The sequence below is a fragment of the Acanthochromis polyacanthus genome, chromosome 2 (genome assembly GCF_021347895.1).
Source record: "Acanthochromis polyacanthus isolate Apoly-LR-REF ecotype Palm Island chromosome 2, KAUST_Apoly_ChrSc, whole genome shotgun sequence".
Classification (NCBI taxonomy): Eukaryota; Metazoa; Chordata; class Actinopteri; family Pomacentridae; genus Acanthochromis; species Acanthochromis polyacanthus.
In genome coordinates this window covers 13,699,588-13,713,908 of record NC_067114.1, presented here as the reverse complement: position 1 = coordinate 13,713,908, position 14,321 = coordinate 13,699,588, and the positions used below count along the sequence as shown (strand labels likewise).

Here is a 14,321-nt window from a genome sequence, read left to right as displayed (position 1 = left end):
AGTTAGATGGCTGTGATGTGCATGTCATATCATGAATGATGGCTAAGTACCTGCTATAAATGTGCAAGTGTTTTCTCAAGGGTACAATGTGGTGGATCATAATTGTACTGTAATATAAAATGGAATTCGACATTAAAGTATCTCAACATTGCAATTAAGTCTTAAGGACATTTAAAACAAAATGCTTTGTTTGTCTGCAACAGCTGTGTAACTTCTGGCTGTCAGACAATAAAGACAAAGCATACAACTGAATCATCTCTACCGTAATCCACCACCTCTAAATGACAAAAAGAGCACTGAGCCACTCTGATGACGAAGTTGAACAAGAATGTTCATCATTGTTGTTGATGGGAAGGTGATTTTGAGGGCCTCATCTAGTCTACTTTCATATGAGTCACATGAGTCTTACAGTGACTATAAAAAGTTTTCCCTTTTCGTTACTTTCAACATTGAATTGTGGTCAATTTAATTTGGCTTTTTGACAATAATTTACAAAAAACAATCCATATTTATATGAAATTGAAAACTGATTGTACATTGTAATTTCAATTAATTGAATCTAAAATGTAAAAAATGGGTTGGTAATTATTCATCACCTTTAAAATGGCCCACCTGATTTAACACAGGTACAATCAATTGGTATTACAAGTCACATAATCAGCGAATTTAGGAGATCATCTGAGTGCAGTCAATGTATCTCAAGTGATTGCTGTATAAGGACTGTTTGGAAGGTCCAGTCACTGGTGAATAAGTACTCTTATGGCTTACCAACACAGAGCATGAGTCCTCGAAGGTAAGCCGACCCAGAGCATTTGGACAGTACCCCATTCCCACGGTTGTCCACAATTCCTTTGTCTCTGTTATTTGTTACTGTCTGTCAGACTCCCCCTCACCTTTTGTTGTCACACCTTTCCATTTGCAACTGTTTGCCAGATTCTTGGAGTCAATTACTTTTTGTTATTTTTGTCATACCCTCTGTATTAGCAAGCATATCCAAATTAACCACTTTTTACCCTTGTATTTCTATTCAGCCCCCTCCTTACCCTCTGACCCACTCTCTGACCAACACTATAAAATGAATGAAGGGGTTGACGTATGACACTAGTAGCTAAAGGTGTGCTATTTTCTTCATCACACGGATACAAGAAAATGTCCGTGTTACAATATATTCATTAGAATACAATTAAGTCAGTCATCAGGAAATGGAAGGAATATTGAATATGCATAAATGTGCCTAGAGCAGGACATCCTCAAAAATTCAATAACCGTGCCAGAAAGAGAATAGTGAAGGTGGCCATCAAGACACCTATGACTCCTCTGAAGGACTTACAAGCTTTGGTGGCTGAGATGGGAGAGGTGCTGCTTGAACTTCACCACTCATGGCAAAGAGAAAGTTACTAATGACAGAAATTCATATCAGATTTCCATTAGAGTTCCCCAGAAGGCATGTGGGAGGCTCTGAAGTAAAGCAAAAGAAGCTTCTTTGGTCTGATAAGACCAACATTTTGCTTTTTAGCATCAGACTAGACGTTATATTGGATGGACACCAAACAGTGCACATCATCACAAACATGCATCTGCACTGTGAGGCATGGTGGTGGCAGCATCATGATGCGAAAATGCTTCTCAGCAGCAGGCCCTGGAAGGATTGTAAAGGTAGAGGGTAAAATTAATGCAGCAAAGTATGAGGAAACCCTGAGAGACAATGTTGTGCAAGTGAATCTGCGTCAAGGAAAGAACTGTTTTTTCAGCCAGACAACAACCCAAACCATATAGCTAAAACTAAACAGAAATGGGGCTGCACAGTGGAGTAGTGGTTAGCACTTTCGCCTTGCAGCAAGAAGATCCCCGGTTTGCATGTTCTCCCTGTGCATGCGTGGGTTTTCTCCGGGCCCTCCGGCTTCCTCCCACAGTCCAAAAATATACTGAGGTTAATTGATAACTCTAAATTGTCCGTAGGTGTGAATGTGAGTGTGATTGCTTGTCTCTATATGTGGCCCTGCCGACAGACTGGCGACCTGTCCAGGGTGTCCCTGCCTTCGCCCGAGTCAACTGAGATAGGCTCCAGCACCCCCCGCGACCCTAGTGAGGATAAAGCGGTGCATAGAGAATGGATGGATGGATAAACAGAAATGGTTTAAATCCAACAAGGTAAATCAGAACCCAGACCTCAGTCCAACTGAGAGATTGTGGCTGGACAAATAAAATCAACTATGAGGCATTGCTGAAAAGCAATAAATGGAAAAACGTTCTTTGTGAGGGCGAATGTATTTTATAGACACTATATTTTAAGACTATGGACAGGCTAGGATGCTCGATGCAATCTTTATATTAGCATGGCAGAGCAAGACATGGTAGGAGTATAAGGGTACAAAAGATCAGATAGGTCTAAGTGTGGAAAGATCCAGGATGGAGCTGTCTGGATGCCTGTTTAGAAGTGGTCATAATGTTTTATTTAGGGATCTGGTGTGGGAAGCGTGAGTCATGATCTGTACACTGCGGTGTGATTCAGAGTCTGAAAAGCGACACAATAGAGTCTCATTCACTTCTGTGGGCTGTGTGTATTTTACACTGAGGAATCAGCCCCCAGAAGTCCAGTTATTTCTTGTTTCTTTGTTTTGCTGCATCAGGACTGTCTGACCACGCTGAGCCAAACGACAGTTAGACACACAGTTTGTTCTGGCCTCAGTCAGACATGACCACCCACCAAGATGATTTCTCAGGTAAATCCAACAACCAAAGCTACCTTCTACTTGATCTTAAAGCAATACTTTAGACCTCAATCTCCTCAATGCATATTACACTTTGAACTGCAGACTGCAGTAGTGTTGAACTCACACGCTGATAAAAAAGAAAAGTCCATTTACACAATGAATGCTGTTTTAACAGCACATATTTATCATTTCATTTAACTGATCCAATTCCTCCAAAAGACAGCTTTTCAAGAAACACTGTCATCTTATTTTCTCCACAGCCAACAGTTCATAATGCATACATACAGAGGAACACTCACAAGGTAACTTGAGAGCCGTATAGTCTATTACTTTGCAGGCAGGGTCACTGGGAAAAGTGCTGAGATTCAGACCAGTAACAACACACTGGAGAATTTTCAATTTAGTGTTGTTTTATGGTCAGGAATATCTGTAAATCACAACTTTTATTGAAATGTCCCTTAACTCACTGTCAAACACCTCCCCAGAACCCATAGTCATTATAATAACCAGGACAGGTACGGCTCTGTGCTTGTAACCTGAGAGCAGTCTGTGTTGTTGTGTTCAATCCTGCTACTGTACAGTACAGGAATGCACGTATGCACATGTTCCTGCAGAGGGCACAGCTTCTCTTTACATTCCCACCATCACCAAACTGCTTTGAGCAGGAAGTGCACTCCAAATTAAGTAAAGGGATAATATTGTGGTCACATTTTTCTTCAAGTCTCTTTTGCTGATTGGTTCCTGAGGAGTAAACCCTGCATTCCACCCCGTTTAGCTGCAGCAGCGTTCCCACTGCCAACTGTGGTCTTTCCTCTCACCTGGACTCTCCACAGACTCGGAGGGCTGCCCACTCGAAGTTCACACTGCTGGCAGCTTCTAACACGTTCGAGGACTGCTAATCGGCTGTGCGTTGGATTGGTGTTGGTGGAAACATGTTTGCGTCAGCTGTGATTGTCACCACCTTTCTGTGCTTCTGCTCGCTCCATCCTACTTTTGGACAGGTAAGCAAGTATGCAGCACAATGATGTTGGCTAAAGAGTGCATTTGCTAATAGATCATTCCAGTTAAATAAGTTTAGTCATTTCTATTGAAGCTTAAAGGAGTTGATTTCAATATGTTCTTGTTCGAATCATGTATGGCTTAAAAGGCACAGTTGCTCAAACCTAAATAATATTTTCTTTCTTCTGAAATGAACAACAAGTCCTACTTTGAATGTGCTTACATGGCAGAGAACATTTTTGACAAAGTGAACCTTGAGTCACCACTACTTTGCACGCAAGCTTCAGAAACAACATCCCAGAGGCCCCAGTGACTGAATTAACTCAGTATATCTCGGCTGTGCTTCACTGCAAACCTGCTAAACATTTCCAAGAAGCTGCATCTGTCTGTGAATGCCTCTCTTTAGGCCTCTGCATGCGTGTCTGCATATGTGCTTGTGTGTTTGGTTGTGTTCTAGTGAGAAACAACCACCCTGATTATGTGTTTGTGATGTGAGCGTGACAGTTTAGATCTTGTGTGTGTGTGTGTGTGTGTGTGTGTGTGTGTGTGTGTGTGTGTGTGTGTGTGTGTGTGTGTGTGTGTGTGTGTGTGTGCGCGCGCGTGCGCGCGTGCGTGCATGCTGTATGCATGTATCAGTGTGTGCTGTTTTTTTCATAGTTATAAATCTGATTAGATTAATTAGAACTGTACTGTGATTTGGAGCTCCAGCCCTACATGTCTCCTACATGCTGTGGTAACATCACCCAGCAAACATGAAGCCATGCAAAATGTCGCCTTGCACGGGCAGAAAGAGACCTTTGACAACTACACTATAAACACCAGCCACCACCCTCCAAATGACTTCAAAACCCCCGTCATGCTAAATAAGAAAGGTGTTTCAACAAATATTGACACTTCTACATAACTCCTGCTGGATGAAAACACTAATTGGTTGTCTGAAAACATGCATGTTGAGGACAGGGGAGGTCGAGAACGATGGCTGTTGAAAGAGGCAGAGTAATGAGGGAAAGGGCAGATTGGGCAGCAAACAACTCCATCCACTCCCTCGACCCTCCAGCCAATGTGAAGGGAGGTTGTAACAGTTGATGTTTATGCCGGGGACGTTCCATAACTGCTTGAGTGGCCCCAAACTCCGCAAAGTAATTACCCTTAATGCAAGATATATAGCGTTTGATATTATCCCCTTCCTAAATGACTCGTTACATAACTTTGTTTAAAGAAGATTTCAAACCTCTGCGGAAGGTCACACCTAAAACCTCATCACAAGAATACACAGAGTTACACACAGGCTGTTTCTGTGTTCATGACTGAGTTACAGAATCAAGGCGGTCTGGCCGAGTGACGAGGTTCCAGCTCGCAAATATTACAAGTAACCAAACAGGACTCTGATCCCTGCAGCATTTACCCCCTCATTTGAACACCTTGGCCTCCTGTAATAGACAAGTCTCCATGTGCAGTCCTTCAGGAGACTTGTCTTGACATTTGGAATCTGTGTTTTGGTTACAACATCAGTTCATTTGTATGGCGTTTTTATGTTGTGCAAAATTGAACTATTTGATTGCCAAAATGTGTATATGTACATAGATGTAGGAATGATATCCCCAATGGCAATGGTAGTGCACACTTTTTAAAAAGTGTAACTTTGGAGAATTTCTTTTTGTTTTAGTGATTTGTTAATAAATAAAAGTAGATATGAAAATATCTATAAAATTGCAAAACAGACAATAAATTTAAATGCCTAATGTCAGTTAACATTACAATCCTGTAACTGCAAGTAAGCATAAAATTTCCATTTTTAAGGAATTTAAGGATGTTTTCACATAAGACGAATTTTAAAATGCATTAAAAAAAATTGTGTTTCAAAGATCTATCTATCTATCTATCTATCTATCTATCTATCTATCTATCTATCTATCTATTTTGAAGAAAAAAGGACTCTCAAAAATGTCCATGTCAGAATATTGTTATCCATTGGACTACAATTTAGTCAGTCTTTAGGAAATGGCAGGAATATGAAAATGCATAAATCTGCCCAGAGCAGGACCATCCTCTGAGGCTGAGAAGGGAAATTGATATGCTAGTGTGAACATTTTTTCATTTTATCATTTGAGGTTTAACAAAACAAACACTGAGCATCTTTTTAAAGTCTTCTGAATGAATGGAAAGTTCTCCTGCTAATAAATCAGTGACATCATTGACTTGTGGTCCTGTGGTCTCTCACTTGAGGGAGTTTTCTCTGTTGATAAATATTTATTTCAACTGAGCAAAGCCAGAAGCAATGGCTTTTTTCATTCATAAATTCAGCAAAGACAGTAATACTTTCAGAGAAAACTTGAAAATGTGTTGTCGTTTTTCAAAATCCAGATACGTATCCAGTTAATGTCATAAAGAAATGCAATCCACAACATGCTCCCAAGGTTCTTGCATATCAAAAATTAATGTATAAAAAAAACCTTTTTGCCAAAAATTTTTCTGACAAATCATTGAATAACATGATCAATTTTGAACAATACTCAAAAATATTCTGAATTTATTCAACCTCTCCGTTTTGTCCAGATTGTCTAGTAAGCAGGAAATACAAGGTCTCTTAAGCAGGTCCAGAAGGCTTCTGTCAGCACATGAAGCCTCCTACCTGCAGAGTCTTCGAAACCTGAAGAAGAAAATAAATTTACTGCAGAGTGCTGCTGGGAGACAGACCACAAAAGCGATCAACAGTAAGGAAAACACCAAAAATGTTGATTTATTCAAGTGTTACATGTCAAATTATTGCCAATCTGCCAGTCTTTAACACCCTCTAACAGGTACCTGCCCCAAACTGGACGCTCCCCCTCAGTGGGAGGAAACTTGGCAAATCACAGAGCGTGGGCCACGAGGTTCACTTCCTGTGTGACCCTGGATACGAACTTGTGGGAGCAGAGAGCAGAGTTTGTCAGAGAGTCTGAACCTGGAGCGGCCAGCAACCCACCTGCCGAGGTGAGAGATCATTATTCTGCTGCCTGGCGTCACAGAGATGGTCATTTCCTCCATTATGTCCTCGTCATCTCTTCCCACCAGCTTCTTCTCCCTGGCCATCACTCATCCGGTTATCTAGCCCACTGATCACTTTTACGACCCTGTCATCGTGCTCTTTGTAACCTCTCTGTCTCCTGCTTTCTCTTGTCCTTCCTCTCTCTGTGCTCATGCGTGTCACCAGCATTTTTCTATGTAGAGATGCAATTCATATGTGACCCATGATCATATTTCCTTTTTTATGTACTTCGGTCATTGTCCAGAGAGCTTTTTGAATGCTTTGTCATGCGATATTTCCAAACCTCTGTGTCCTCTGACAGCTCGCTGACTTTGAGATAACGGCTCAAAGGCTGTTTGATCAAGATGTGGCTTCCTCTCCTGCACTATGCTGCACCCAACATTAACTCCTGCGCTCCATTATTTCCTCATATTTCTCTCTAATACATCATATGTCATGATGTCATGTTCTGTGAGTTTCCAAGCATCAAAGTTATTAAGTTGCATATGTCCTTGTATCTCGGCAGGGTTTAAACTCAGCACCGAAGTTCCTCTTATAACCTACTTTATGTGTTATTTCCCTCAGATATCAAATGAGTGTGCATCTTCTCCCTGTATGAACGTGGCACGTGTGTGGATGAGGTGACCAGTTTATTGTACCTGTGCCAAAGGCTTGGGCTGGAGTTACCTGTCAAAGCCCAGTGCCAACATGTAAGGACAATACACAGACCACACACGTGTGTTTGAAATGTAGGTTTACTTCACCATCGCACTGCAGTTCACATGTAGACAACATGCAACACTCCAAAGATATTAATATTTTACCTGCATGATCTTCATACTTAACAACCAAGTATTTAGGACGACACATATTTTCATAGGCCGGTATCCAAACCCTTCCAGTCTGCTGAAGGAGATTACATTGGCCAGGGGTTTGGTTTGCCAATACAAGGCAGTGCTACATTCCACACAGTGGGTTTTATTGAATTCCAGCCTGAAGCCCTCGATGGTGCTGGCTGAGCAGCAGCAGTCTGCTCTCTTATGTGAATGATGGAGGTATTCTCTGGAGCCCAGTTTGTTTCGTTTATATATTTATAATTTCTATGTATCTTACAGTTTGTTGAGAGGTTTAAATATCTGATTATATCCCTATGTCATTACATTAAAACATAATATACATAAACATGACTGATAAGGCTCAATTAGCCCTCCTGTTGTCTTCATTTATGGGCACCAAAAAATATTGTTTCCTTGTCTGACAAAAATTGGAAAATTTAGCAAAAAAATTCCCCAAATTTTTTGAAAATTTGCAAAACCTTCAGAAAGAAAATGCCAATAATTCCTTAAAAGATTCTCTTGAAAGTTTCTTTTAAAAAAAAAAAATCCCCCAAATTCGACAAGAAATTTGTTGTAAATATTTTCAGAAAATGAGTAAAAATCTTCAAAAAAATCCTAAAAATATCTAGTGATTACATATATATATATATATATAATATAATATATATATATATATATATATTAAATAATATCATAAATATATTATAAATATATTTATTTGATAATATATATTTACCTGGCCCACATGCTGCTGGACCAAAATGAGTTTGACACCCCTGGTCTAAATGATTCCAAACATATCAGGTTTCATATTTCTGCACTGCTATCTCTCTTTCTTGCTAATCAGTCCACAAATACACTTAGACAATATATCTGCACTTAACTTATTTTGTTGCAGCTGAATCTTGAAAGTGTATGTTGTTGAAGAAGAAAAAGACTTTTAACAGTAATCGCATCGCTACCTGCTGATCACACCCAACGACCAATATTGAGAAATCAATAGAAACCACAAGAAATGAAAAAGAAAAACACCCAGCATCATTAAACAACCTATTAAAGAATGAAAAGCAGATGGGTATCGAATTTTCATGGTTTCACGATATAATGTAGATACTGAGAATATCTGCACACTCGATAAAGCTCTCAGGACCTAAAAAATGCCATTTTTCAGTATATCAAGCTTATAATACAGAAGAGGTGTCCTTTTTACCACCAAGTCAATCTCCAATTGAATCCATTTGTCACAGCCAGTTGGACTGAACCTCACATTCGGTGCATCACTGATGACTGTCACATACTCTCAGGCAAATAAACAATGCTTAAAGCTGGGGCGGATATTGCAACAAGTTAAAACTCGTTACAGCTAAACACCACTGTTACCTCTCCTTTCCTCTGACGTCCTCATTCAGTCTTTGTCACCATGACAACACCTCTGCCGCACCCTCCCCAGCACCTCTGCTGCTACCGCTACCCTACCAGCTGCCACCGCCGGGCCTTTTGTTCGTCAGTCACGTTGCATACAGTTCAGGGAACCACCCCACTGCACCTGTGAGCCAGGAAACACCATCTCTGGCAGAGACAGCAACATCTGCACTGGTATGCTTCATGCCTTCCACCTTCATCAACCCTCAGCTACAAATTGTAAGCTATGTAATGCTTCTGCCAATGGGAAGCTAACTGTGTCTGTGTTTATGAATTTCAGATATCGAGTGAATGTGGAGCTGCTTCCATAAATGGACAGGCTGGCAGTTAGGTTTACATGCTTGTGTAAACACTGCTAAGGAAGGGCTATCGCTGTCTGTCCTGTTGGATATATGTAACCCGCGAATGGACGCAGCATGTAAAGGTGAACTCCACTGTTTCACTGTGTTCAGTTTGTGTTCCCTTTTCAATTCATTCAGTCTGACAATTTTATTTGCATAGCCCTTTTCTGGGCACTCCAAAGACACTTTACAGTTGATAGGCAGATAATAAAAACAAACCAAACAAGTAAGACAGAGCTGGTATAAAAGCATAAAACAGTTAAACATTAAAAGGGATCTTGAAGATATTATTTAGATCTCGAGTAATCACTGAAGTGAGCACAGTCAACAAAATAAATCTTTGTTTGGTGAATCTGTACTCAGCAGTACTCAAAGTTTCAGAATAAATGAGGCAGAATGTCATCAGTCATGAAGCAAAACTGCCTCATCCAATGAAATACAGTTTCTGTTGGCCACGAATTGCACCAGTACTCTCCAGATGATCACAAATTTAAGAAACATTAAGGAATTCCTTTTTCTAAGTAATGGCATCATGTGGAATCTTCCGCAAAAAAATAACTGAATTTAATTTCCATACACTAGGCTATTGTTTTTTCTTTAAATTAATGACATTGTGGTTCTATTTTCCCTCACAGATATAGATGAATGGTGCCACCAGACAAAACGACTGCACAAAGGATCAGATGTGCATTAATACATACGGTGGTTTCCAGTGTGTTCGTGTGGAATGCCCTAAAAATCCCAAATGCTACATATGTCAAGACGTCACCTATGTGAGCAAGTCAACTCCCAGATGCACAAATAAAAGTGATTTTGGGACTTCAGATCAAAGTCTGACAGTTTACCTGCTTTGATTCCATTCCAGGCGTTGTGAGCGTAACCCCTGCCCTGTGGACAACAAGGCTTGTTCTCAGGCCCCCAACTCCTTCTCCCTACCATTACCTGGCCGTTGTGTCCAACCTGTCAGCTCCTCGCGTCATGTTCAGATCTCGGCGTTGCGTCCAATAGGGGACACGCTTCGCTTCTCCCTGCTGGGAGGAAGGCACGCTCGACGCCACTTCACAGTCCAGCGTTCAGACCGTGTGACAGGTCAGCTGATGCTGGTGAGCCCCGTGCAGGGCCCGGTCACTCTGGAGGCAGAGTGGAGATGAGCGAGATGGAGAGGAGAAACCAGCTGGGGAGATACATCACCAAAGTCACCATGTTTGTGTCTCAGTATGAGTTCTAACAGAAACACACATATCGCACAAAGATAGCAGTGAGCGTAGAGGATGTGAAAGGTGAATGACATGATGTAGCAGCAAAGTAAAGCAGCACTTGAGTGGAGGACGACAAGCTGGAACAGGCAAAAAGGTAGGCCGTCCACCATGAAATAAGTATTATTTTTGTAAAGGCTAAATTGATATGTATACTGGACATGTAGCCGTGATGTGTGAACATTTTATAATCCTCTTTACTTTCAATTCATGCTATATTTATTTTATTTTTTTTTCAGAACGAGATCAAAAGAGCCATAATATTCATTTCCTCTGATTATTAAACAACATGTAAACCAATAAAAACTTGGCCTCTATTTGCCAATTTATAAAATCTTTTAAAAATGTTCTGTACAGTTTGAATCTTTACACTTTCTGCACTCTCTGCCTTCTGAAACATGCTAAAAGAGCAGCCTGATATACTGTAAGCAGTGATGTATGTGAGCAGTGGCTGTTTAACACTTCAGTTCTTGCAGAACAGAGCGACGCTGTTCAGCAGACAGACAGCCGGCGATGGGCTGCTGAAAGACCCTCTGTGTTCCTACAGTGCATGAATGACTTTTAACTTTTGAATTTGCAAAAACGAGCACACACAGAAAAATATTTTTGTCACGCACTCTAAAAGTAAAGTCTGATCGTTTTGTGCTGCGTCAGCCATCTATCTCCTCCTTGGTGTTATGTAACTTTGTGGAAAAGAAACCACATAAAAGTACACGTGTGGATAGTGAGGCAGAGTGAAGTTTGACTGGAGAGAAACAGGATGTCTTTAGTTGCAATGAAAGCTTCATACTGAGGCTGAGACTCACCAGTAATGGCAGTAAGGGAGAAAGAGAGCTTCAGCTCCATTAGAAAACGAGTTTGCATGCTGAGTGAAAAAAAAAGATGCACAGAGATAGTGGAGGTAGACAGAGAGTGATAGATGAATAGAGACGGCTGAATAGAAGACAATTCACGAAAGCCAGTCAGTCACTGGCTGAAGAGCAGGCTGAATTAAAACTGCTGCCTTTATTATCACCAGAGAATAGAACTCTCAGTGTTCTTTAGTCCATCTCGCCCTCTTCTGTCTCAATGGAGGAGTGTGCAAAGGGGAAGCTGAATGGGAGGCTGACCTTGTGTCTGTCCCTCAGGGATCCACAATAGATGTTGATTTTGTATTTAAAGTTCACCGAAATTCCTCTTCTGTTACTCCTGTTCCTGTCATACCTTCCATTCCAGCGCTCACCTAAAGCCCTGCTCATCATCAGCTTGGTGCACAGCAGCCCACAAATATCTACAAATGGGGCTCATAGAAAATCTGTGAAAGGAGCTTTCTGAGAATGTGATGTTTTGTCTGTTCTCTTCACCTCACTGTCCTCTCTTTTCTTCCCTTCCTTAATCTTATCATATTACATCCACTCTCCTCATCATTCTATCCCCGCTCCTCCAGCGTCACTGCCTTTTCTCTACAGCTCTCCCCAATGTAGCTGAGTCACACTGTGCAGATAAAAAAGCCTTTTAATGAGTGCTTGCGGGGGGGACTGAAATGAATATCCTGATCTCAGGCTGCTTGCGGGGGTACTGTCATCAGAAACCAGCATCCTCACTTTGACAGCAGCTTGTGTTATCAGCGGTACTTATGTTTGACAGTGAATACCTTGGTTTCATCTGAAGTTTAACAGAACAAAGGGGAGCGTGATGAGGTCTGCTGAGGCTCCAGAGACTGTGAGCAGCTGAGGGGAAGAGACAGGGAGTAGTGCACACACACACTATGGCTAACTTCATGTTAACTGAAAATATGCTTGAAGTGGTGGGATGTGAAGGCACCTGATGGTAGTCTGCACCTCATTTTCAGATCCCAGAGGCTCTTATCACCTCTCTCGTCAAGAGCACACTGATGCTTTTTTTATATCTCTTCTCTGTTTCTTCATTTTCTGTCAAATATTACCCAGGCAAAGATCAACAAGAACATTTATTGTTGTATCTGCATCTTGGTGGAGTTGTTGAAAAAAGAAACCCCTGTATGTTCATGTACAGTTCCTAACTATAATAAAACACTGCCCCCTGTTGTTCATGGCTTTAATGTGGCACACACCCAAAGTTCTTTGTTTTTTTTATTTCAAAAAGTCACAGATAGCATCCAACATCAACATGACATTGAAGCACACAGCGACAGAGTTAACAAAAAACTTTGAAAAAAAGGAAGAGAAAAAGAAAAGAAAGAAGCACACACCCAAAGTCTGCTAACAGTAAAGATCATCATCCTCCTATTTCCCCAGCAGTTGCCATTCCTTTCAGAGTGATTTATTGTTTCCCTCACTTTGGAGTGTAAAGTCTCACATTGTAACATGTATGTGGAAAAATATGTAAACCTTTAAAGTGAAATAAAAGTTAAAATCTGATCATAAAAGTATGGAAAACCTGTTTGATCTGATTGACCCATGGGAAAGTCAGCTAAAATAAATGGTCCGTACTCTCGCAGTTCAGAGAGGTTTTTCAATAAAAATACCCACTCATATTTTATATGAAACTCTGATCCTTACATCACAAATGGTCTGCGGGCTCTTTTTGATGATGTAATGTGATAAAACCGCTGGACTGACTAAAACGGACATTAGAGCCACAGCCCAAATGTGATTTATGACCAACACTGTACATAATTTTAAACACATAACTTGAAGGTTGAAAGATGAAAAATATAAGCATTAATGAGAAGAATGAAACACTGTGCCAGCATTCGTTTGCATCTTCAGACTCAAGCAAAAACAGAACTCATGCATTATTATAATATTGAGCCATCCATCCATTCTCTATACACCGCGTTATCCTCACTAGGATCGCGGGGGGTGCTGGAGCCTATCCCAGCTGACTTTGGCGAAGGCAGGGGACACCCTGGACACAAAAAGGGGAGATTTAACTGCTTTTATCTCATCTGGAAAGTATCAAGTCCAGTTAAAAAATAAATAAATAACATGCTTAGATCCTCAAATCAAAACTGAAGAGAGAAAAAAATTCCAGAAAGACAAATAACTCTTTAAAGCACATTTTTAGCAATGCGGGAAAGGATTTCTTGTGTTTTCTTTTTTTTCGGAGAGACAGCAGGTCCGATTTGTGGCACTGGCAGCGAGCAGTGACACTTTCTGTGGCACCGCCGCGGTGACACGGTTAATGCCACTGTTTGGGCGAGATGCCACTGCCGCAGCGGCATTTCCAGTGGCCTCTGGAAATGCCATCAGAGATGCCACGGTTAATGCCACTGTTTAGGGAACATGCCATGGTTAATGCCAGTACTTTTACCGCTGTTTGGGCGAGATGCCACGGTTTATTCCGCTGTCTGAGGGAGATGCCACGGTTCATGCCACGGTGCATTGGGATCTTAAAGTATTTTTTTTACCAGCACTCCAGCAACTCTGTTATGAATGGCATTCAGCGTTTAGCCCCCTCCCTCGTCTCCATGCTGTTCTGAAGAATTCTCATCAGAGCCTCGCACAGAGACGAGGCTAATTAACACCTAAAATACCTTCTTCTTTGTGCAATATACCAGAAGAACCAGAAGACTGGTTTCAAGGCTAATTGGTTTAATGTACTGACACTGTGAGCATGACATGTCTGGATCTGTGGTCTCTACAAGAAACATATTTCGGGAACATATTACTTTCAAAACCTGAGGCAAAATGCATGATTGAAAGATGTAACTGAAAGATAAACAGCATAAGACATGACAGTCCAGTAACGGTACAGTCAGACCAAGTCAAAGTCTACAGAAGTAG

The 14,321-nt window shown here is 41.1% G+C and overlaps 1 pseudogene; it reads left to right on the top strand.

Annotated features, from left to right (window-relative positions):
• Positions 1–9,960: 9,960 nt before the first annotated feature.
• LOC110948743 (fibulin-7-like) lies at positions 9,961–12,620 on the top strand (annotated as a pseudogene).
• The last annotated feature ends 1,701 nt before the right edge of the window (positions 12,621–14,321 follow it).